Genomic DNA, 24,819 nt, shown 5'->3' on the forward strand with positions numbered 1-24,819 from the left:
TGTGGTCAAAATAGTACGCAGGGCCATGCATTTTTGGGGTCTTACAAAATAAAAGACAGCCTATAAATAATCTTATAATATATGGTACTCCACTGTGACCAAAGTAATATTTCAATATATTGGGGAAAATGATTATTTAACAAATGGTAATATCAGAGAGGTCTCTCCTTCCAAAAGAAATAAATTTGGGCTTCTTTGCACATGGCACACAAGGAAACATATCACATGAACTCTAAGTTTTAAATGCAGTAACTTAAGAAGAAAATAGAAGATGCACATAAAACCTACAGATTAAGGAGAACTTTATAACCAAAATGAAAAGAAAAAAATATATATAGAGAGAGAGAGATGGGGCTCCTGGGTGACTCAGTCATTCGAGTGTCTGACTCTTGGTTTTGGCTCAGGTCATGATCTCAGGGTGGTGAGATCAAGCCCCTGTTGAGCTCTATGTTCAGCTGGGAGTCTTCCTGAGATTCTTTCCCTCTCCCTCTGCCTGCCCCCAAATATATAATTAAATACTTAGTTTTAAAAAATGATGTTTTTAAAAAAGAGAAAATACAGAAATATGTGACTATATGAAAAATGTGTAAGCGAGTTTGACAAAGGACAGCATAAATAAAAGAGCATAAATAAAAACAGTAGACAACAGAAACCAACAGATAAGAAAATAATACATGCAATTTGTATAATGGATAGAAAGAAGGCTACCATTGACTGGACAGATTTACATGCTGTATACATATATCAGTATATATGATTTACGATGTGAGTTTTAAAACTCACTTAATATGATACAGAGGAGCATATTTAAATGCTTAATAAATAGATAAAATAAAATAAATTATAGGAATATTTCATCTTAGCTTATCAGACTAGGAATATAAATATTTTTTTTCTGGGAAAAAAGGATACTCTCAAATATTGACAGCAAAAATGTGAATTGTCACAGCTTTTTTATAAAAACACAATCTTGCAACATTTATTAAAATTAAAAATATACATGCTTTCAACTCAGAAATCTTTTGTGTTAGAATCAAACCTATAAAAATGCTATGACTTAAGGTAGAAGAAAAGGATACCATGAAACAGAGATACACACGCATAAACATGTACACGCACACACACACGTAATCTCTATTAACTAGATCCCTGTGTGTGGTCGCACACATACGTACACTCTAGAAATGAGATGTATGTAACCAACCAAACAGGGAGACGTTTAAAACCACTACAGTAGAACATAGAATATTATGCAACCATACAAAATAAAAACACAGAGCCATAAAAGTGAAATCTGAGAGAAATGTGATAAATTACTGTCAAGTGAGAAAAACAAATATAAAAAAGCAATCTATTTCTGTGGGTATGAATGCATCCCAAAGATACCGGCAAGGATGGTCACTCAAATGTTAGCAATGGTCCCATCAATGTCGTCTGCCTCCTACTTTTCATACCCTCCACGCGCTACAGAATGAGAATGCATTATTTATACAGTGAAAACTATAAAGCTACTTTCATTATTAAAAGGCAGTGGTATGACTACACCTTTCTTTCTCATTGAAAAATACACTTTCAAAATAACTTACTGCTTCCATTAGCCGCTAGTCAAAGAACAAGAAAAATTACCTAATGCCCATCATTTAAAAGAACTTTGATATAATTAAGCAAAAACTGAAAGCAAGTCACTTTCTCTTTGTGCTTCTCAACTACTCTAAGAACACAACAAAGGCAGAGTTTGGCTGTACATTTAATGAAGAAAACAAATTAAAGGCGAGTGCTTTGTGCAGGGACATTTGAATCTCAGTGGCAGCTGCCACATTAAAAAAAATAAATACAGTGCCATAGATCAAGCAGCAGCAGCAGTCCTCTGAACCAGGCCCTCCACAGGCCCGAAACCCCGTCAAGCCTGCTTCATGCCGTGGGTGTCCTTCATTTCTCTTTGAATGTGACGGGGCCTCATGTATGAGAACACTAGGTGGCATGCCTGCCAAGCTCTGGAACACCATTAAGCACCAGGAAGAAATGCCATTATGATTCTATTTGGAGATCATATTTTCCCCCTCCAGGCTAAAGAGGCATTCTCTAACACAGACGGGCTCTGCGTCTCTCTAACAAGAAGATCAAAAAGTCTGTGAGGCTGGATGTGAGGCTGTCAGGATGGACTCTTAGAAGCAGAGTAACCCCACAGTATGGGCGTCAGGGAAGAACACAAAACCTAGTTCTCCTCTGAACAATGTTAATGGTGATGTCTCAAACCCTCACCTCAGAGAGTAATTTCATAAAATTAATTCTATTTCTGATAAACCAATCTGAGCAAATGAGTCTCCTCTGGCATGGTTGATTATAACCGGCCTACCCCTTAAAATACTTGCCCCTGTGAGTCTGGGCTGACTCAGCCATCTTCGACCTGCTTCTGGAGAAGCCCCGGGTCAGCCAGGCCAATTTTCTGGCCAGCCTCCAGCTTTGGCTTATGGTTCCCATGAACTGCATTGGCACGACTGAGTGCCCTCCCTGGAAGTTGGATGCACCTGATATCCCTTGAGCTCTGTGCTTAACCCACTCTTCTAAAGATTGCATTTGGTCATTTCTAATTAGTAGGACAGGGTCATGTTCTGCCAAAGTACTGCATGCCAATATGGCGAGGTGTTCCCAGGGACCAACAGGATCCCTCAGAGACCACTTTTATGAGATAAGAGATGAATAATCACTCAGGTTTTCTTCCTGGTGGGGGTTAGAGCCTCAGTCTCTGACTGAGGAGCATTTTATCTGGGTGTCTGGCTTCAGGAAGATGTATAATCTCTTCCTCTTTGGTCCTTTTCTTTTTTTTTTTTCTTTTTAAGATTTATTTATTTATTTGAGATGGGGTGGTGGGTGCAAAGGAAGAGGGAGAGAGAGAATCTCAAGCCAGCTCTCCACTGAGTGCAGAGCCTGATGCAGGTATTGATCTCATGATGCTGAGTTCATGATCTGGGTTGAAACCAAGAGTCAGATGTTGAAGTGACTGAGCACACAGGTGCCCCTCTTCCTCTTTTGCCTTAAGTGCATTTTGGAAAACTGGGCCTGTAGTTCAGTGGTGCCTGACTGGATGCCATATATTTTATATCTGAACCTGTGTTCTCCACTGGCCAGATGTCTCAGCAACCAGGCCAATGGATTTTTCATCTTTAGTCTTCAGCCAAAACTGTGGCATGCCCATCTGAGGAGCTCCCCAGCCCAACCACAATGTACATCTGTGCCACTACAGATGGAACCCCAGGTCTCATCCTGGTTTGGGACACACAGTTTGGACTGGTGGCTCTCCTGATCTGCAGCTGCTGCATTTCGCTGGAATCCAGCCAAGGGTCACCCCCTCCTCATCCCCAAGCCCAACATGCTCTATCTAGTGTGGCAACCCTTCTGTCTCATCACAAAAGTATTCCTACCAGACAAAACCAGTTTTGGAGACAGGAATCAGAAGAGTGTATCTTAGGGGCTATGGATAATTTGAGAGGAGGGGCAGGAGAAAAATATCTGCAAAATGTCTAAAACTCTACCAAGATGGGAATTACAAAAGTGTACAAGTAAAAACGTCACCGAGCTGAACACTGAAGATTTATGCCTCTTACCATAGGTAAATAGCAACCAAGGGAAGTATCATATGCCAAAGTCTATCATTAGTTGCCCATCTGGCTCATCTCTAGGGTGGCCATTGATTCAATTTACTGATTTGATGTGTGTGTGAAGGGGTGAGCTCATTCTCCTTCAGAGTTCTTAAACATAGTAAACGATGTCAAAGAAGTAAATGAATAAATCCCAAACTAGTGGGACGGAGGGATGTGAATTTATTTCTTGTCCCCACCCTTTGTTTTGGGAGGATAATTTCAGTAAGGGGTCAGTTCTCTTTGTCCTATTGTTGCTCTGTGTGTGTGTGTGTATGTGTGTGTGTGTATTTAGCGAAGCCTATTTCCTAGAAATGTACATTGGATAACACAGCTGGAAGCCTTTGTGGTACACGTGAAATTCATCGCAAAGGCATATTTGAAGTGACTTTTCTTTATTGTGATTCTCTGTGAATGTGGAGCTACACCGAGAAAGTGACAAGAAGAAAAGGATCGTTACTGTGATCAGCATGTTCTCCCCCAAATAAATATTTTCACTTTGTTGAAAGCTATCAGAAGTCTTGAAAACTATAAATGCATAGTCGCGTATAGCATGAACTGTGTGGAAATCTCACCAAGTAGAATGGTCAGCCCCAAAAGAGGCCTGAGAAAAAAGTTGTGTACTGTAATAATCTGTCAGTCCCCAATAGATGTTTTGTCTTCCTTCTTTCTCTTTTCCTGTTCCCCGTATTGACTGAATATGTGGTCTTCTTAATTTATTCTAGTCAACAAGTTTTCAGAAGCTCATAGCAGTAAATGAACTCAACCATCAACTCCTATATATATATATATATATATATATATATATATATATGGACGCCTGGGTGGCTCAGTCAATTAAGCCACTGCCTTCGGCTCAGGTCATGATCCCAGGGTCCTGGGATTGAGTCCCACATCGGGCTCCTTGCTCAGCAGTGAGCCTGCTTCTCTCTCTGCCTGCCTGCTTGTGCGCGCGCACTCTCTCTCTCTGATGAATAAATAAATAAATAAATAAATAAAATCCTAAAATATATGTATGAGGGCAGACAAAGAGAGAGAGCAGGAGAGGAGGGGCAAAAGGTGAGGGAGAGGGAGAATCTCAAGCAGACTCCACACCCAGCCTGACACAGGGCTAGACTCATGACCTTGACATCATGACCTGAGCCAAAATCAAAGAGTTGAACACTTAACCAATTGGGCCACCCAGATCCCCTGAACTCAACCAATATATTAGTAGCCTAACTTTATATTAGCTTTCTGAGGGACAAAAGCAAGTAGAGCACGCCACCAAGGGTGCTGGACGCCCTTCCTCTCCCACATTGCAGTTATAAATCAATTCAGTAATCACCCCGCATCCCATGTGATCCACAGAAGTGCACGCTGGCTGTAGGAAAAGCAGACGAGGCAAGGGGCAATGAAGACAGCAGGTAACTGGTAAATTGAAAGTAAATTAGTTCTAGTTTAGACTGCACAGGCCTTGTTCTCAGACGAAAATACAAATTTTAACAAATTAATCCCCTCCCTGGAAGCTTATTTATTTGCACCTTGTTTGATTCAAGAAAGGACATAAAGGAGCCCATTAACTGTACACCTAAGTGAGGATATCCGTGGGAGCAGGGAGATGAACGAGGGACAGAGGAGAGGACAACTTCTGAGAAAAGCTGGTGGTGATGTTCCTATCCCGGGTCAAGTTGCCAAATTTTATGTGCGTGCTCAAGGCAGGGCACTCATTTGTTCCTGAGCCTTCAAACAAGCATAGCAGAGGGGAAAATGAGATTAGCTACATAAAACACAAAAACAGTTTGCTTTCTTTGTTGCTATTTCTGACACTGAAACTAAAGAATGATTCTCATAAATCTGAACAAGTGGATGCTTCATAGTGAGTGGAGCAACATTTCTAGGTGAGCTGGGGAAGTGCAATGGTCACATCACTTCTGAATGACGCACAGCCTCTACCATAGACAATGTGTTTTCACACGTCATAGGCTGTAAGTGTTCCCTGAATTCAACAGCAAGGGAAGTTAAACAGAAAATGGAAAAAGAAGGAAATAGATAAACAATTAAATAGAGGGTCAAGCTGAGAGCAGTGTTGCCAGTGTGTTGTGAATGAACCACAGAATCCAATCTGGTGCACCAGGGAGGCAACACACTACTGCGGCTACTGTTACGGCTACTGATAGAATCATGGGAAGAGGAAGGGAAGAAACTAAGAGTCATGATCAATTAGGAGGTGTCGGGTCAAACTGTCTTGTCATTTTAGTGCTATTTCCAGCATTATTAAGCAACCTGCCCAGAAATAAGAAATATACACTGAGTTTTAGACATAGAAGAGAGACTAAACTAATGTAGCCAAGGGCCTTCATTTTAAAGGTGAGAAAGAGGCTCAAAGCAGTTAGACGTCTTGGCAAAAGGCACACATCTGGGGAGAAGCATTTGGCTCTACTGTTACCAAAAGCAGAAAATAAATTCTCACTCTGGCAATGCACCAGGTTATTAGTGAGGCATTAATCCCAGAATACGCATCCACAGAGTGTGAGTTCCTGGCTCACCTCCTCTTGTTTTCCCCAAATCTCACAAATAATGTGTGTAGGAAGAAGGAATTACCTACAAAATAAATCAGCATTCTGCATGTACTGTGCATCCATCAGTTTCCACCATGGAGGTGCACGGTGGTCGGTGTTACTTGCTGTGCCTGTGGTATACCAGTAGTCTATCTGGTCGCTGGAAATACGCTAAACTGTAGCCATTAAATACAGATGCTGCTTGATGTTCACATATGATGTTTAACATCATGATTCCGTTTTCATTTACAGTTATAATGGGAATAAACGCAATGAGAGGTGCCCAACGTAAGCTTACAACATAGAACTGAACTGTTATTTTACGTGTAGTGGAGGGGGAGGGCACGGGGGCTCAGCGCAGCCTCAGGATAAGCAGCACCTGTTGTGGTTTCAATTGTACTGACAGAGCCTGTCTAGAGGACCGGAGGGGTCAGTTAAGCAGAAGTCTACTTGCAAGAGAGTAAAGGGTCACCTGGGAAAGATGCCCTCCTAAGTGGAGAGGGTGTGCAGGCACCCAAGCTGGAGCCAAAGAGAACACTTGAGTTGGAAAGATGGGATGGTGAGTTACTACCCCTCAGCCAGCTGCCACGGTTCACACTGGCATTCGAGCAAGAATCTGCAAGCAGTATCAGAGGACTTTCTTTTTCTCACCAAAAAGTGCATATTTAAGGCTTTTAAGAGTGCATGCTGGGCCACATGCCAAAGATCGGAATGTCTAACTGCTTCCTTTGCATCTCCACCCGGAGGTCCGAAAGGCAGCTAAAACACAAGTGTCCAGAAACCACACTCAATGATAGCTTATGCCAAACCTACTGTTTCTCAGTGTTCCAGGTTTTAATGAATGGCATAGGTCCAGTTTCCCACACCACTTCTGCCGCCTGCACAGTTTCTGTTACAAAACCACATTTCTGCCACTCTGCTACCCCTTTCTCCTCTATACCCTTCTTCGCAGCCCTCCTCTTAGTTTCTCCAACAAACATCCCTTTCCTGCTCCTGGCCACTGCTTGAGATGCTTCTTCCATCCAAAAGGCTTCACCAGCCCCTCCAACCACCCGGCAAGATCTCGGCTATTTTCTCAAATCTGGCAGGCTCGGACAGAGTGGAGGGTACACGGCAGCTGCACACTCCCCTAGGAAAATGATGGGCCAAAGCAGAGTCCCTGCGACGGCCCTATGGGGCCACTTTGCTTCTGTTGGGATTCTGGATCGCTGTCTAATTAGATCAGTAGTCTGTAGAGCAGACATGTGCCAGATACCTTCTTCTCGTGCCCCCAGAGTTACTCACTACACTTCTCCACATTGCTGTCTGCCCAGAGAGGTCACCACCCACAAGAGATGGTAAGAGGTTATGGCTCGATGAGATTTCTGACGTTGCCCACTGGACTCTTGACATAGAGGTGTAAGAGTCCCAGCATTTTCCTCTCAAGGAAGCTGTGGGGAGTCTGTCTACGGAGGACCCCCACTGGTCTGCTACTGCGGGCTCCCTGATGCGACTGGCCTCTCAGCGCTACTGGGGTCTTTGAAGCAGCAAAGTGCTTGGGCCTCTTTCATAGGATCACATACAATATCACTTCTGTGATCACGGTGAATCCCAGCAATTGATCCGTAACGGAAACTTCGATAACGGCATTGTAAAATGTTTTTGTTTGTGCCTTAAAATTTAAATCCCAATTGAACAAATGCTATAGGATTTCAGACCCTCAAAGTCAGGTCTGGGTTCTGTGAGAACCACTTTTCACCTACTTCTAAAGCCCATTACTATTCAGGCATTTCTGCCAACCTTTATAACATATCTGAGAAGTTGCTGATCTGAAGAAATTATTATTAAAAAGGATTTCTATAGGAGTACTGGGGTAATGTACATTTGCGTTTCATTGACAAAACTGTATTTTTTACAACCACGCAGTCTCAAGTAGATCAGATTTCCTGCCCAGCAACAGTGCACTGCATTTGGCTTCTAAATGTGTGGGGAACGGTATATTCTCACATTGGGAATTATATGCACTAGGAAGGCGGCCACTATCCAAATAGGGAAAACATAAAGAGATGGAGAAGTAACAAGATCCTACGGAGAAAGGCGTAACTTGGGGTGGCTTTTGCCATAGAACCTGGTCCATAGCCAGCAATGACCTGAGACACAGTTCCTAAGGTCACCCAAGCCTCATAGGCCCAGAGTTAGCTCACGTTGGCCAGATGATTTCTAACCCAGTGTCCTCACCGAACCATCTGGGATGTTCCTGAACCTTGAAGTGGCTGGCTACAGAGTGGGTGCTCTCTGAAAGACAGTCACCTCCTTTCCTGCCTCAGCATGGGATGGGAGAGACGTAAGCCTTGATGTGGGATAAGAACCAAAGATATCTGCCCAAATTTTCTCACATGAAGTATGCATATTTGGAGAAATTCAGTATGTGACAAAACAGTAAGTGTGAAGCAAGCGACCTCAGTCCTAGCAGGACATTTGTCACAACTGGCAGTGGTCAAGGCAAACCTCACCTAGTTTCTAGGCCTTGCGCTCACTGACCATAAAACCTTCCTAAGGTTTGAATCTCTCTAGTATGACTTCCCCTGACCCCGCCATCCCACCCCCTCCCCCAATGTCAGCAACTGCCAAACAGCCACTGCATGTCATTCTTCTCTTCCCCGCCTCTTCCTTTTTCTTCTTCTTTCTTTCCTCTTTTTTCTAAGTTTTAGGAAAATGCACGTAGATTGTAAAAAATCCAAATAACTGATCTAACTCATCTACCCAGAATTCCCTCAACTAGGGCCGCCCAGTAGAATTCTGTGAGGACCGGAATGCCCTATAAAGTGACAAACACATATGCTATCTTCTCTTTCTCTCGATCGCCTTTCCAAAATTTCCTTCGAGCTTGCCCCCCTCTTCTGAGTTTCCTTCCATCCTGATCATCCAGGGGAGTTAAAGATGCATATTTCCTATGTGCTTGAAAATTTTAGCAAATGTGTGTGTTTGGGGTAAAACAGGCAGTATTGAGAAGCACTTGCCTTTAGGCCTTTGAGAAACATACAGCAAACCAATTTTCTCCTCTTGCTAAGACTACCAATTTCAGTCTCCTTAATGAGACATTTATTTCAAAACTCAAATACATAAAACTGTAATCTTAAAGAACAAAGCAAAATGAGGCTACTGTCCACCCTGGTCTTCTGTTCTGACAAACCTAAATAAAGCCTCATCTTATAAGGCAAAACTGACATTGTTATGAAAAATGTGTATTGGGCTCTGCCTTCCTGAACTTATAGATTGGCATTTCCCCAGATTTGTGATATTATTCAGTACATATTTCACCTAAACTATGTACCACAGCACATTTTCCAATCTCATGGATTTTTTTTTTTCTAAACTCATTGGAATTTCCCAAGCTCAATATAATACATACCCGTTTGAAAACAAAGATTCACTAAATTTCAAGTTGTAACAGGTAAATTTGCACTGTTTATTTTTCCAGCAAATCAAATATAAAAACTAATATTTGTGCTGACTTACTCTACTCTTATCTCCCTTCAAAATCATAGTTTTCCAAACAAAAGAAACAGAAATTCATCCCTGAACTGCTCCAAATTAAAACTAAAGTAATTTAAATTCTTATTAAAAGCCATTCGTGTTGCCTAAGGAAGCACCAGGAAGGACACAATTCAGGTAAAAAGTGTCAGATTCCAGTGTTCACTGTGTCCTTCATTATGAGCGATTTGAAAATCTTTTTCTCTCCAGGAAAGACTAGCAAGGAACAGCTTAGTCCACACGGCAGCAGCTCTGTGGTATCAAGAGGCCACAATTCAGCTAATTTTCAGTTCTTATGATCCTGATTCCACAAGCTGGGATTTAACAGACGGCCGGAACATCGATAATGTGACATCTAGCAAAGAACATGTCAGTGGCATCCGTGGCCTCGACAAAGATGGTGAATCCAAAATATAAATCAAAGAAAATATAAGAACGTCTCAGAAGAAAAGGCTGAGAGTGATCCTGTGTGCTTAAAATATTTGAAATGCCTCGGGGAACTATGGAGCAAGTAGTGTTAAAGATAATGATGGACCGACTAGAGGTACTTGGCTTCTCTGCTAAGAGGGCAGGCAATTTGGTAGACCAGGAAAATCTTTACACTTTTTCAGACCACGTGGGTTCGGATTAGGGCCCCACCTCATACTGTTTCTTCGGTGACTCTCTTCTTCTCTATGAACCTCGCAGCATTTTCACAGGTGTAGATAGTAAGAGGGATGCCGACCTTTCCCTATTTATGTACTTGTCGTATGAATCAAGGCAATGGACATGGGAATACTTTTTAAACTGTTACGGTCTCTAGAGAGTCAACTTACATGATCGCACATTATTTTTTTTTTAATTTAATTGTTCTTTTATTTTTTTTTTAATTTTTTATAAACATATATTTATTTTTTCCCCAGGGGTACAGGTCTGTGAATCTCCAATGATCTCACATTATATTGTGGCTTCAACCGCAGCACAGATACAATAAGCTTGTCAACCCAGAGACGTGCTGATTCGATATGCAGATTTATGAATCTAAAACCTGGTGACAGAATTGTTCAAATAAACTTTATGACAGCAGAGCAGTCTGAGGCTCACAGCAAAACCGAGTGGAAAGTGCAGTTTCCATTCACCCCCTTGGCCAACACACACTGCATTTTTGAAATCTCTCATGGACACTGTGTGCGTTAAAGTCGGTTCGTTAGGGACTGGATAGAGATACATTTGTGACAGTGATTTCTTTGCTGAAAACTGCACTGCAGCAACATCCCAACCCAACAGAAGTCCTTCCTTCATCTTAAGTCAAGAAAGAAGGGTTTCACTGGCATAACTCAGAGAGCCTGCTACGGAATCAGTGGGAAGCAGTGAGTCAGGGTCGAGGCCCCACTAGGTAAGTCTAGAAGACTCAATGGACGCAGTTATGCTGGGCTCTGCTTGTGATCCCGGACTCTGTTAAAACAAAATGTGGGTGAGCATTCCTTTAGAAAACGAGAAGGGGCTTCACGAATGCCACCGTCCCATATTCTTCCTAGAAACAATGGTAGAGCGAGAGCAGAAGCTCAAGGTGGGGAGAGACATAAGGAGCACACCCACCCCAGCCCCTCAGGAAATAGCCAGCCTAACATGGGCCCTAGAGCAGGAGTACGGCAGTAAGCATTTCATGTGGCTGCCTGACTGTCTTTCGTGAGACTGGACACTTCATATACTGAGCTGAAACTATATTTGGAACTTGGTTATCCACTTGGTCCTGGAAGAACCTGCCACCCTCTGGGACGCTAAGGCAGGACCGTTAGTGAAAGACACAAAAGCATCATCAGTGAAAGGAGCCATCAGGGCTCAGACACAGCTTGGTGGATTGTGAGCTTTTTCTATTGGAACTGCCTGGACCCATCTTATAAAAATCACTACTGGGCACCCAGGTTCAAGTGGTGCACCACACCATCACGTATGGTCCCGTATTCTCAGCTCCTGACTGGTGGCCACCACCCATGCTCCCTGGGAGTGGTCATTTCTAATACACTTCTTGATCTTCAGCTTGAATACCATCGATGTTTCAAGAATGAGGTACCGATGTAAGCTCCCTTTTGACCTTTCTGCAACTCAGACTTGTGTTCTAGAATGTTCTGGATCTACCCTCGCCTGTCCACACAAGCCCTACCCAAGGGCAAACAGGCATGTGCTGGCCCTGTCTCCCACAGCATCTTTATCTAGCAATGATGTTTCTTTCACACGCTCGCCATACCGTTCCTGACTCTGAACCTTTCACAGAAAAATGAATTTCTTTGAGGCAAGGAGATACTTTCAGCCTTTCTTACATTTGAAAGTCATCAGTTTATGAGAGAAAGGAAGACGCAGGAAGTAAACCGTTTTAGCTTCTTTAAACATATAAAGAGCTGCCTAACAGACGGTTCCCTGGATTTTGTTCTGTTTTCAAAGAGTAGAGCTACAAGTTAGGGGTGAAGACCGACTTCAGGGCAAATAACAGACAAATGACAGATAACAGGGCAAATGACAGAGAGTCCGTTAAAGTTCCATATAATGACAACAGTTAACTTGGAAAGAAATGATTCCTCCCGTACTAAAAGTGCCAGAGCAGAAGACAGGGGACAAACACTGAGCATATACTGTAAGAGCAATTTTTGTATCTGGAGGACATTTGGATTGGAAGACGACAAAGGTCATTCCTATTGCAGGATTATGCGTAGGCCGGGGCATACAGTAACTATGATATCATCAGTTCAGTGATTCATTCACTCCACAGATCACGTCTAACCATCTTCACTCATCCAGCACTGTTCTAAAGCACAAAGATGGAAAAGGTATAGTTTTTGTCCCAAGGCACTAAGTCTAGGAATGGGATACAGTAGAGGGGTACCCAGGGAACAGAGTCTTTCATTTCTTGGTCACACTCCATTTATTTTGTGGGATATATTTACATAGACCTATATATATATAAATATAATCATCTTTCCTGTATCTGTTTATGCAAAGCTTAAATCCTAGCTTTATGGCAACATTACACAACTCACAGATTATAGGACATTTGTTTTCACTGACCATATGATATTTGCTTTCCCTGACCCTCTACCTAAACTACTTCAAATAAGATATTTTATTCAGCAAGGAAGAGAAATAACAGGATTTTTCATTTATTTTTTAAGACATTATGGTGGGGAAAGTTGCACTTGTCCATGAGATGATGCTACAGGCTCAGCTTTAAACGATGGCCATATCTGATCATTTAAATGGTAGGTCAGGGTATGTTAATTAGTACAGCTTTGTAAATTAATATGAAATTCCCAGTGAACCACTGAAGATATAAAAGACTTAAAATTCAAGGTCATGATGACTCTAGACAGAAATGTAATTCTCTGAAACTAGCTGGGAGAACTCCTAGTTTAATCATACAAACAAGTGATTGTAGGGACTCAGAAAGGTAAGTGGCACTTGGGAGGCTCATGCCATGGCTTCCAGCTTGGTTAGTGCCATGCCCTCCAACAAACCAGTGGACCTAACCCATCACTTAGAAAGCAGCTGTAACGCATGAGAGCTCCCCTCTAGTTTCCCCGGGTCCCTATGTTCCACGTACACCAGTGCTCTTCACTAAAGGAAAACATCCAGGTTTCACTTTTTATCCAAATTTCCACTCCCATTTTAGGAGATGTAGTCTAGTAAATCCGGCTTTTTTGGGGAAAAAGCTGCAGAGGAAGGCTCTATGCTCCCTCAGTCCTAGTATGAAAATGAATGTATCTCAATATGGGTGCTTTGAATAAGAATCTAAACTCAGGTTCCCAGATTTAATTCTCAGTGTGCCTCCTTTCTCACGGTGATCCCAAGTAAAGTCAATTTACCTCACCACTTCTCATCGGGCTTCACTGATGCATTTATGCAGGTAGCTTAATATTCCCTGATGAAAGATGGATGTGTGCATTAGTATCAATGCTTCTGTAAAATGACTGCAAAAACATGTCACAGTCTAATTCTGTAGCAGCGTCATTCGGTGTGGCTCTCCCACCTTCCACATTTTCTTAGTGCTAGGTAATATATTTGTTCTTTACAAAGTATTGGCAAAGATCTACTATGGAGTAAGACAGGGCTCCTAAATTCCAGTTATCTTTCCCAGTGAGGTTTTTTGGACCATGTACTTCTTAAGCAAAGAACAAATAAATTAGCCCACTGCCCTAAATATCTATTTTTTTCTTTACCCAAATCTTGATAAAGCTTCTATGTGGTCAAATGGATATCAATTTCACTCCATAAACAACCAAGGAACTGCATTTATGTACAGAAACAACTGTTGAAACAACAGCATTCACACACAAAAACAAGGTCAAGACTGACTGAATTCCTAGGGTAGCCATAGTGATACAAATAGAGTATATAATTGGATAATACAGACTCAGTAATGAAAGTGATGAATTCATGGAAGTTATCCACAGCAATTACACATTTACAAATATGGCAGCCATCAGTCGTGGCCCACCCAACATCCATCTCCTTCTCTCTCCTTACTGACAGAATGCTGGTTTTGTTTGTAGAAGCAGTGGACCCAAATCAGTGAATAAATAAGATTGGTCTAATCAATCATGGATATCCTGTTCATCTTTGGAAAACACTTGCTTTGCAAGCTTCCTTTGTAATTACCAGTGGCAATATGACCAAGTTTTGGAGAAGCCATATAAGGAGAAGCCTGCAAACAGGCTTCTAAAAATTATTGTTAGTATTTCCTTTTTTAAGTAAATGAGACCTACAGGCTATTCCCCATCACCCCACCCTACTATAGACTTGCTGCCATGATGCCCAGGGCTGTGCCATGGATAGTGGATAGTAAAGTACAAACGACCCCATCTTAACCCTTACTAGTTAAGCACCTGTTAGGTGAGTGTTCATCCCATCACTGCCAGGGGACAGCATTGTTAGCCAATTAACAAGGAACCGCAGTTCTAAACTATGATACATTTAACGGCAAGTTAAAATGAAATAATAAAGTATAGGGAAAACTTTCTTCGAGAAACCTTATCTCTTCTTTATGTTTTATAAATACCTTCAGGTTGTGATTTTGCCAAAATATTCTATGTAGTTCCAGTAGATATTTCTCTTGTTTTTAAAGGTGTCATCTTGAACAAAGAATAAAGTGCTAGGTAGCTCAATCAAACAAAGAATAAAGTGCTAGGTAGCTCAATCAATTTCCAATGACCATACATCATTAATGACTGACAAACTTTGGAAAAATTTACCATCATTCACATAAAAAATGACATTGATGTAACAATGCATATACATGAAAATTAAAAAGAGAACTATACAAATATAAAAACTAAATGAGATAATTTGGCAAAGTACGGAGGTTAGACCCTGGTGTTTGGTAAACATTCAATAAACTAGTTATTAATAATACTCACTCCTCACCATAGATAGATGATAGATTAGATAGAGAGATAGATACAGAGAACTCAATACACTTTAAAATATGTACACGTACATCTTAGAATAGCATGATTTAACTTTGTACCTACAGTTTCTAAAATTTCATACTATCATCATGGGTCTGGAACACGGCGAAACGTGCAGGCAGAAATGGTTAGACACAGTTTATAGCTTGATGCAGGATAATTGCCTGGTAAGAACCCACAGCTCCAGGGGCCTCTGATGCCATGAGTGCCCTACAGGTGTGCTCCGGGAACGTGCATTTGTACAATTGCTTTCTTTTTTCTCAAAAAGTTATAAGTAAATCCACGATTTAAAAAAAATCACTTACTAATACAGAGTCCCTAAACAAAGAAGCAGTGAAAAGCTTTCTCCACTAAAGTCCAAGTGCGAATTATTAACCAGATTAAAATGTCAGTGAATTACCAACACCAACCAACATTTATGCAGCCTTCAACTTGCTGAAATCACTCCAACTAATAACAAATGACCAAGGAAAAATTCTAGAAAGTTGTGAAACACACTGTGGTTCTGACAAAAGCTCTCAACCTAAGAATTTCTGTAACTGAACAATGGAACTTCAAGTTGCCGCCTAAGGTTGCCTGTAGCTCAGCTGGAGAGCATTTCACTTACTTCATAAATAAATTTACATTTGACTTTTATCACAAGCAATTTCATATGTGCATTTGACATTTTATTTATTTCAATGGATAACTGTATTTTTACTTTTTGTTTATCAACTATTAAAGATTCACATTAATGTAATATAGGAAAAAATGAACTGTTTTTATTTTCCATCCCACAAAAACACATTTATGGTTTTCATGTGTTTGTTTTTCTAATGAGAAGTTCCCTTTGATTTACTAATAATCAGCAGTCCTCCAGAAACAAACACTTCCGTCCAGTAAAGGGGAGTGTGGCTTAGGTGGCTGCTGGCTGTCGGGATTATTCCTCAGGGATCCTGGGTTCTAGATTCCCAGAACTGTCCTGCTGGGACTGCTCCCCACGCACGACCGCTGCTGCGTCTGTCGCTCTCGCTGTTCTGTTCCCCAGACTCGCTGCTCATCTCCTGCTCCTGCTTCTGCTTGCCTCGATGCAGCTTGATCAAAAGCCCACTGAGGGCCTCCCTGGTGTCCATGTCAGTGACCCGTGATTGTTACACTGATGGCCCGGCCAACAGGAAAGACATGATCCCAGAACTAGTGTTGTCAGATGAAGCATAGAGAACAATATGAATTTCAGATAAAAGGTAAGTAGTGCAGTTACGTTCCATGCAGGGTCTGGAATGTACCTATCCTAAAAGGGTATTCACTGGTTATCTGAAACCAAATGCAGTTGAATACCAGTGTGCTAATTGGCAGTCCTGCCCAGGATCCCCCAGTACGAGGGGGATGCGGGGCTCCCTTCTCCACAGCTCTGAAAGTGCCAGCTCCCACTTTTGCCCAGGTTCTCATGCAGACTGATGAAAAACGACTCTGCTCTCCTTCTTCTCTAAACCATGAGGCTCAAGTCAAATTCAAGAGGCCATTCTGCTCCCTCCACTTCCTTCTTCTCTCATTTACCACTCTCCTCCCACCAGAACCCCCGCGAAAACATTGGAGGAGTCACTGAGAGCCATTAAAATGACCTCGAACTTTAATGAAAAAATTTTATCTTCAGACTGTTTTCTTCTATACAGGCATGTTCTGTGGCCATTTGTAGGAGGGGCTTCTAGGGAAGTCAGCTGAAAATTCACCAAAAGCTGATTTACCAAATTAACAGAAAAGCCAATTTACATAATATAATTATTACTTGATTATTTATAAGATGTGTTGCTTGGTCTTGGTGTTCTGAACTCTTCATTTTTTAAAAATAATGTATGTAAACTCTTTCGCCCCCCCCCCACACTTATTTGCACTCACATGCAGTGCAATATTTTTGGGGGGGTAGAATTTAGGGATTCTGCACTTACACAGAACACCTGGTGCTCATCACACCAAGTGGCCTCCTTAAACCCCATCCCCCATCTGGCCCATCCCCCACCCTCCTCCATCCGTCAACCCCCAGTCTGTTCTCTATCTTTCAGAGTCTCTTAAGATTTTTTCCCCTGAGCTCTTCAGATGCCCTCCCTGCTTTCAGTATGCCGTGTGCTCAACATCCTCTTTCCTGCTCTTTGCCTAGATGGCCTCGAGAGACAGCAGGAAGGAGCTGGCGCAGAAACAAATCTAACATCTCCGATGCTTGTATGGATAGAAAACTGTTCGGTTCACGCTGGAGATGCCATTTCAACAATCCAGTTCGATATAAGACGCTGCAGACTTTATAATCAGTTAAAAGAAATTTGGGGGAAATGGGTAACTAATAGAGAAATTGGTGGGAAAAATGAACATTCTGGAAAAACAGAACAGCTAAAATAAACAGTAGAAAGAATCAGTATAACCCAAAAGTTCTTACATGAAAACTTAGAGTCCTGAGTATATTCAAAGGACTATACGATGGATACGGTCAAGAAGAAAACTTCCATAAGATGAATTCACCTATTATCTTTAGCTTTCAGTAAACTAGGCATTTCTTAAAATCTGATAAGAAAATATATCACTGAATATGTTTAAGATAATCAAAGGAATAGTGCAATCACAATATAGATAAAAAATTCCAAAAGAGTGTTCCATAATGAAATTATTCCTTATAATTATTTTTGTAAATGTGGTAAAACTGGTCATATAAGTTAGCAAATTAATCTGTAGTCACTGGAGATAGATCTTGGTGGTGAAGAGTATTTTTAAGTCTGAACACTAGGCATGGATTATCCAAAACTACTGTAAGTTTTAGGAGAATCACACTAGTAGCATTCACTTACAATTTTACATCCGTTATATCGGTTGGCATTGATAACCCTGAAGAGGCTTGGATGAACCCAATTTTGGTAGGTCATTTTACATTTAGAATTTACAGTGCTCGATCTATTTGTAAACTATCAAAAATAATGCTTTAATATAAAATAAATCATCAAAACTTAAAATTCTTTACAATAATCCTTTGAGGTTTGGTTTATTATTATTACTTGTTTATTTTTACCTTAGACTGGCTCTTTTGTAGGTATTGGTTTGGGAAAGAGAAAAAGAGGAAAACCTTTTAATCTCTCAATCTTTTGTCAGTCACTCTCCATGGGATAGTTGATTAGCATGAGGCCATCCCTGTGGCTGAGACAGCTGGTGTTCTACAGTGAGGATCAAAAGGACTAAAACTCAAAGAAGGTGGGCTTCAGAAAGATGGAGGAAGGAGAGTCGCTACAGCCCAGAGAAATCTCATGGCAGAACTGATGGCAGGAAGTGAGTATGGGGGTGCCCTGACACCTGCAAGAAGCAAGACTTGCACTGTGTTCAGCTCCCTCTCAATCCCAAATCCTTGACGTGAGATAAATCCACACAAAAACTCACTTCTTTGTAGGCCTAACATCATAACACAAATCAAAACAGACTTCAGGGCCATTTTTGACATCCAAAATGGGCTTTAAAACATAAAATAGAGGGGTGCCTGGGTGGCTCAGTGGTTAAGCCTCTGCCTGCAGCTCAGGTCATGATCCCAGGGTCCTGGAATCGAGCCCCGCATCGGGCTCTCTGCTCAGCGGGGAGTCTGCTTCTCCCTCTCTCTCTTCCTGCCTCTCTGCCTACTTGTGATCTCTCTCTGGGTCAAATAAATAAATAAAATCTTTAAAAAATTGTATATATATATATAAAAATAAAAAATTGAATTAAAAATAATATATATATTTAAATAACATAAAATAATTTGCAATGATTCTTTCATTAAAATCCAAAAGCTCAGAAATGCCTAACAATTGAATAAATAAGTAAAAGCATTATAACACATTCTCATTTCCTAAATAAGCTTAGATATATCCAAAGTCTTTATTATATAGCTTTTAATATTAAGAGAAGCAAGTAGACTCCATACTAACAATTAATCTGTAACAAATACTAAGTTTAGGAATGATTATACATTTAGACAATATTTCTTAATAAATTTCCTCACATAAATTGTTCCTAATCTATAAACCAATTTTAAATAAAATCCATCATGCCAGGCATTTTACATCTTACTCTATTTATTGGGCCATTTCTCATCAGAAACCTTTTAGCTTTAATGCTATTCCATGGCAGAGTATCTCATTAGAGTGGCAAAGATAAAGTTCTTTTTGAGATAAAGTAATTATAGTGATTATAGGGGGAAAAAAGTCTCCTAGAGTTCTTGGCTACTGTAATCTCCTGGATTTTGATTCATGGGGAAACTAATAAACTGAGTGGAAACCACAAGATGTTGATGGTGGATAATTTGTGCTGGGGAGATGAAAAATTTGTAACCTTCATCGAACTAAGGAGTCCTGGAGGTATAAGCTTAGGGTGTGAATTCAGCAGCTGCTTTGATGCTTTTTTGGCAGAAAACTCTTACCTTGAACGAATGTCAGTTAAGAGCAACAGTTTCTGAATGTTTATTATGTACTCCACGCTCGCTATTTCCTTTTCTCAGTGCTGCTACAATCTTGAGAGAGTTAAACCATTTAATCCACAAAAACTTTCATGAAATTGTTTCCTTCCATTTTACGACAAGAAAACAGAGACAACGAGTTTAAGTCACTTGCCCATAGGTGCACAGCCACTAAGCAGCAGAACTCAAGTCCAGAACATCTGATAGGAAAGGGACTACAGGAAGCCATTTTCTCCAGCTCTCTGCTCCCAGATGGTTCCAAGTTCAATATTGCAAGATAGAAAATCCTATGCCATGTGCTCTCTCCCCTTGATTCCACATCCGTTCTTGCTTCTGATTTTTTTAGTTGATAAATTATTTTATTCATAAACATTCTTACTGTATTTTAAGCCTGCATCCTGTTAGAGAAACAAGTCTGTTTCTCCCTATTCCAGAAGCTCTGTTGTCTTCAGGAGGCTGCATCCTCCTGGAGTGTGGGCAATGGCTGTAAAAAGTGGTAGGGAGGGACACGGGACACAGGAGAGGGCACTCTTAGGACTTAGGGAGCAGGAGCCCGCAGGGCTGAGGAGGAGAAGCTGTCTTAGCATGACCCCTGTGAACAGGTTCCTCACCATCATATTCTAACAAAACTTCATCAGCCCAAGCACAATTCTTCACACGTCACACAGTCTCTAGAAGTTTTGTGTTCTTATGAATTGGTCCCCGGATATCTTTGACAGCTTGCCAGAGGCCCATTCCTTTCCACCACACTTCCATAAGATGGACCAGAAGGACCATACCTGCTGTAACCTTGAATTTTCAGAGTCCTGGGGGAGGAGGGACGAGCATCTTTAAGCTTCTTGGTGCTGCTTCTTTTTCCAATTTAAGTTCCTTCTTTGGTTTCCAGTCATTTCTAAAAGCTGTGTATTTTCTACATATGTTGGAAAACTTTATTTTTTCTGTTCATATTTTTTTGTATTAATGAAAAAAAAGAAACGCCTCGAAGCAATGACTTGCTCATCATTTGAGTGTCCACACTAACAAGGGAGACAGTGATGACACAGGTTCCTTTAGGTTGCCCATTTTATTGTTCAAGCACATGATCAGAGATACATATGCAAGTGCAAAGCAACCCTCCTTCTTAGCTCAAGCCTGCACCATTTCTGTGTGGACCCACATGGACACTCTTCCAAAAGCAAATGAAAACTGGAGTCCTGCCATGTTTTTGCAATCAGCCGCTGTTCACTATTTTCCAGTGAGCATTCATGTTTGCAAGGGCTATTTTGGTTAGTGCAAACACTCGTCAAGGTCGCCATGAAATAAAGAAGGTAGTTTGATTTAAATTTGGAGGAAAACCTGGTGTCCCAGCTAATTTTCAATTTACTCTCAAAGTCAAGCTGAAACCTTGGACATCAGCTTCCCCACCCTAACACCATGACAGAAATGGCTATCTGTCCTCCTTGCCAATTCATTAGAAGCATCAAATTAAATGTGAAACATGTAAACAATTAAACCTTATAGCATTATGTATGAGAGGCCACTCATTAACTTGCACACAAATTTTAAATAGCACTGCGGAAATGTTGGCGTTACGAATAAGTGCCCCACAACAACAGAAAACAATTAGGAGTCTACTATCAAGAGTCATGAAAGGCCAAGGGCCATTGTAGACTGATTTTTTTCAGACCAGAAGAAATAAAATTATATTAAAAAAAGAAATAGTCCAGGTAGCTAAGTAGGTTCTGATTTTTCTCTTTGTATATAAACAGCTCCCTACAGGAGCTCAGATAAACCACATCCATTCGATGCTCCGCTATGGAACTTGTCAGCCACAAAAAGTCCTTCCTTTTTATTTTTTTCTTGACTAGAGAAAATTCTGTCAGTTGTAGATCTCTTTAGAGTTGGAAAAAAGGAAGCCTAAGAGTTGCCTATTCTCTACCAAGAAATGCCTCCCCTCAGCAGATTTCAGCTCCTGCCCACCCACTGCTGAGCGCGAGCCTGCAGACTCACGATTATTCAGAAGCTCCACAGAGCAGGTACTGGAAGGTACTACTGAGTGTGGATGTTTGTCATTGATAAAAAATCAACGGGACTGTTCTACTTATTCACTGTGTACCAGTGCTGCTGCATCTAGTAACTATACTAAAAGTTTAGATTAAAAAAAGAATAAAAAATAAGATTAAACAAAATAAAATGAAATTTCAGATTAAATAAGTACTCTTTAAAACATCTTTCCCATTCTCCTTAAATCTTTATGTAGCACCCCCTCTCCCCACACCAAGAGTATTTTGGAAGGACAGTTTAAGTATAGAGAAGTAGCTGGGTAATAGGATACTAATTACCAGATTTGTAGAGTGGACCTGTGGAAAATGCAGGGCTTTAAAGAAACCCATAAGACTTTCCATCCCTAGCACCAATGTTGTTAACTGTGGGACGTTGGGTTCATTACTTAATTTCATGGAGTCTCTTTATTAAAAACACTAGATAATGGGCTCCTGGGTGGCTCAGTGTTGGTTAAGCCTCTGCCTTCAGCTCAGGTCATGATTCCAGAGTCCTGGGATCGAGCCCCGCATCTGGCTCTCTGCTCAGCAGGAAGCCTGCTTCCCCCTCCCTCTCTGCCTGCCTCTCTGCCTACTTGTGATCTCTCTGTCAAATAAGTAAATAAAATCTTAAAAAAAAAAAAAACACTAGATAATAATACCTACTTTGCAGGTCTGTCATGAGAATTAGAGAAAAATACAAGCACCAGAATATAAATGCAATGAAGGGACTCAATAAGTGGTAACAAAACAATCATAATTTTTATGATGATGTGATTATAAATGCCAACTATAGCTTCTAAAGTATGTGGATATAATGAATCCACGTGTCAAGGTTCAAGAACTGACACCATTTATTTCCCATTATTTGCTTTGTGCCCCACTATGGACAAAGTACTGGGTAACATGCTGAAAAGACACCAGAGATCTGAACCCACAATTTCTCCAGTACTAGAGGCTTTACCGACACTTGGAATATGCACAAATGGGCAATTGCACAGAACGTGGAACAGGAATTTAACGACATCTGAAATAAAGTAGCTCAAGTCAGAGCCTATCAAGGGAGAAAATGATGAAGCAAAAGGCCAGATAGCTCTAGAAGAACTTGAGAGAGGGGTTAACAAGGTACAGAGCAAAAATAATGTAGGGAAAATAAAAGTCTGCATTGTGTAATCAAATGCAGAGCAGTTCTAGGAACTGACAAAGCCCGGCGTGGTGATGGCAGTGGGCCCCGGAGACAGGACAGAGCCTGGACCGCTGGGGGTATGAGATCCTCACTCCAAGGACCTGAGGGTCTAGGTGAGCAGCTGAGGGGGCTACACGAGCTTCTGGATAAACAGCATCAGAGGGAAGATGCTTCCACTTCTTTGAAAGGAGTTAGCCCAAGTCTGGATTGATTTCACGGTGAAGGACATAAACATGTGCACACGGGCGTGCGTGCGTGTGTGTGTGCGTGCGCTAAATACTCATGGATAATAATTTAACAAGTAACAACAAGAAAGCATTTAAGATATCTAATTATTGATGTTCCAGCTACTGTTCTTTCTTTTTAAGATTTATTTATTTATTTATTTATTTGAGAGACAGAGAGAATGAGAGCCCATGTGCAGGGAGGGAGGGCGGAGAGGAAGCAGCAGACTCCCCTCTGCGCAGGGAGCCTGACGCGGGGCTGGATCCCAGGCCCCCGGGATCATGACCTGGGCTGAAGGCAGACCCCTGACCAACTGAGCCACCCAGGCGCCCCTCTAGCCACTGTTCTAAATACTCTTCATATAGTAACTAACCTTTACAAGAAATAAGAAGTAGATACCATTAGCCCAGGTAACAGAAGTCCCCAACCTGACACAGACGGGAAATAATGATGTAGGAATTCTAACCCAAGCAGTATGGAGAGTCTGGACAGTCGTCTTCTTAAGTTCTCAGCGTACAGCTTCTTAGCAATGACTCACTGGAATTAAGTGCTTACAACAGGCTCTCCAAGCACCTAACGGTAACGCACCATTTCACCTGTATGGTACGATGTGCATTTAGACAGATGCTCCAGGTTGCTTTTTCTTTTGGCCTTCTGTTTTTTTTTTCCCCCTACATGGGGTGTATTTTTACATGAGAAATTTCACATTAAAAAATCCATATTTATGGTTTCTCTTAATGAAATAAAAGACTGGCCACGTTAGGCACCCCCAACCACCACTTGCTAACAAACTGGCAGGAGCAGCCTCCTTACCTGGGCCTTGGTCTGCCCCCACCATGGTCCTCACTGCCCCCCAATTGCATACTTCTGACCTAAGTCTTAAATCAGCTGCCTGATCACTGGGGATATCCGAGCATATGACACTCGATGCAAACATGCCTGTGTGGTAAAAAAAAATGGGGAGATACAAGTTTAGATCACACAGACCAGTTCAAACCCCGAGTCTCACAAGCTCATTTCCTTAATCTCTTTAAGCCTAAATCTAAAATAAGGTCACTGACCGTCCTTAGAGTGTTATGAAATAAATACATTAGATAATGCATGAAAATAATTAAGCTTGGGGCTCAATGATAATTTGTTATGACTGTTTTCACTAAGAACAATTCAAAGTGGTGAGGTGATCGAGACTGGAGCACAGACCAGAAAAACAGAGGAGGCTGTTCAGTGCATTGGAAAAGGCTTATGGCAGAGGAAAGAGTCCAGTGGAAGAGAAACTTCTATAGGATCTTAAGAGCACATTTCCCAGACAGAAGCACTGCACAGCGACACCCCCAGAAAGAGGTCCGGTCGAGTGGATCACTCATAAGCTTTGTCTCCCTAAATGCAGTCCCAGCATTCGCCTGGGTAGCAGAGAGGTTATATCATAGTGAAACACTAGGCTGTGTTTTTGAGTAATTCTACCATCTTCCCCAGGCTGGAGGCCAGGATCCTCGATTCCTCCGTTATTGTGTGTATCCTTCGTGTTCTTCCACGCCGCTCTGTTACAACTTTCCACGGGCCACCACCCCGACCTAGGCCCACAGTTCCTCCTGCATGAACCACAGGAAGTGTCTATTAATTAACCTCTTTGCCCTCAATCTGTCACCAACTTCAGTCCCAATGACAGACGGTTACAGCACTAATAAAGGTTCTAAAATGTCATTTTACAGATTGCCTTTATTTCTAACATTTTCTCTTGGCTCCCCATTGCCTATGGAATAAAAATATAAATGAAGCCATCATAGGGGCCTGGTAGTAAGGGGGTCCTTGACCCCACTTCA

At 41.4% G+C, this 24,819-nt stretch overlaps 1 protein-coding gene across 1 annotated transcript in view; it reads right to left on the minus strand.

Moving 5' to 3' along the window:
* The window catches only part of PRKN (parkin RBR E3 ubiquitin protein ligase), a 1,289,523-nt gene that overhangs the window by 744,475 nt on the left and 520,229 nt on the right, over window positions 1-24,819 (minus strand). The window lies entirely within an intron of this gene.

This window comes from Lontra canadensis, unplaced genomic scaffold (genome assembly GCF_010015895.1).
Source record: "Lontra canadensis isolate GAN:19392208 unplaced genomic scaffold, GSC_riverotter_1.0 scaffold97, whole genome shotgun sequence".
Taxonomy (NCBI): domain Eukaryota; kingdom Metazoa; phylum Chordata; class Mammalia; order Carnivora; family Mustelidae; genus Lontra; species Lontra canadensis.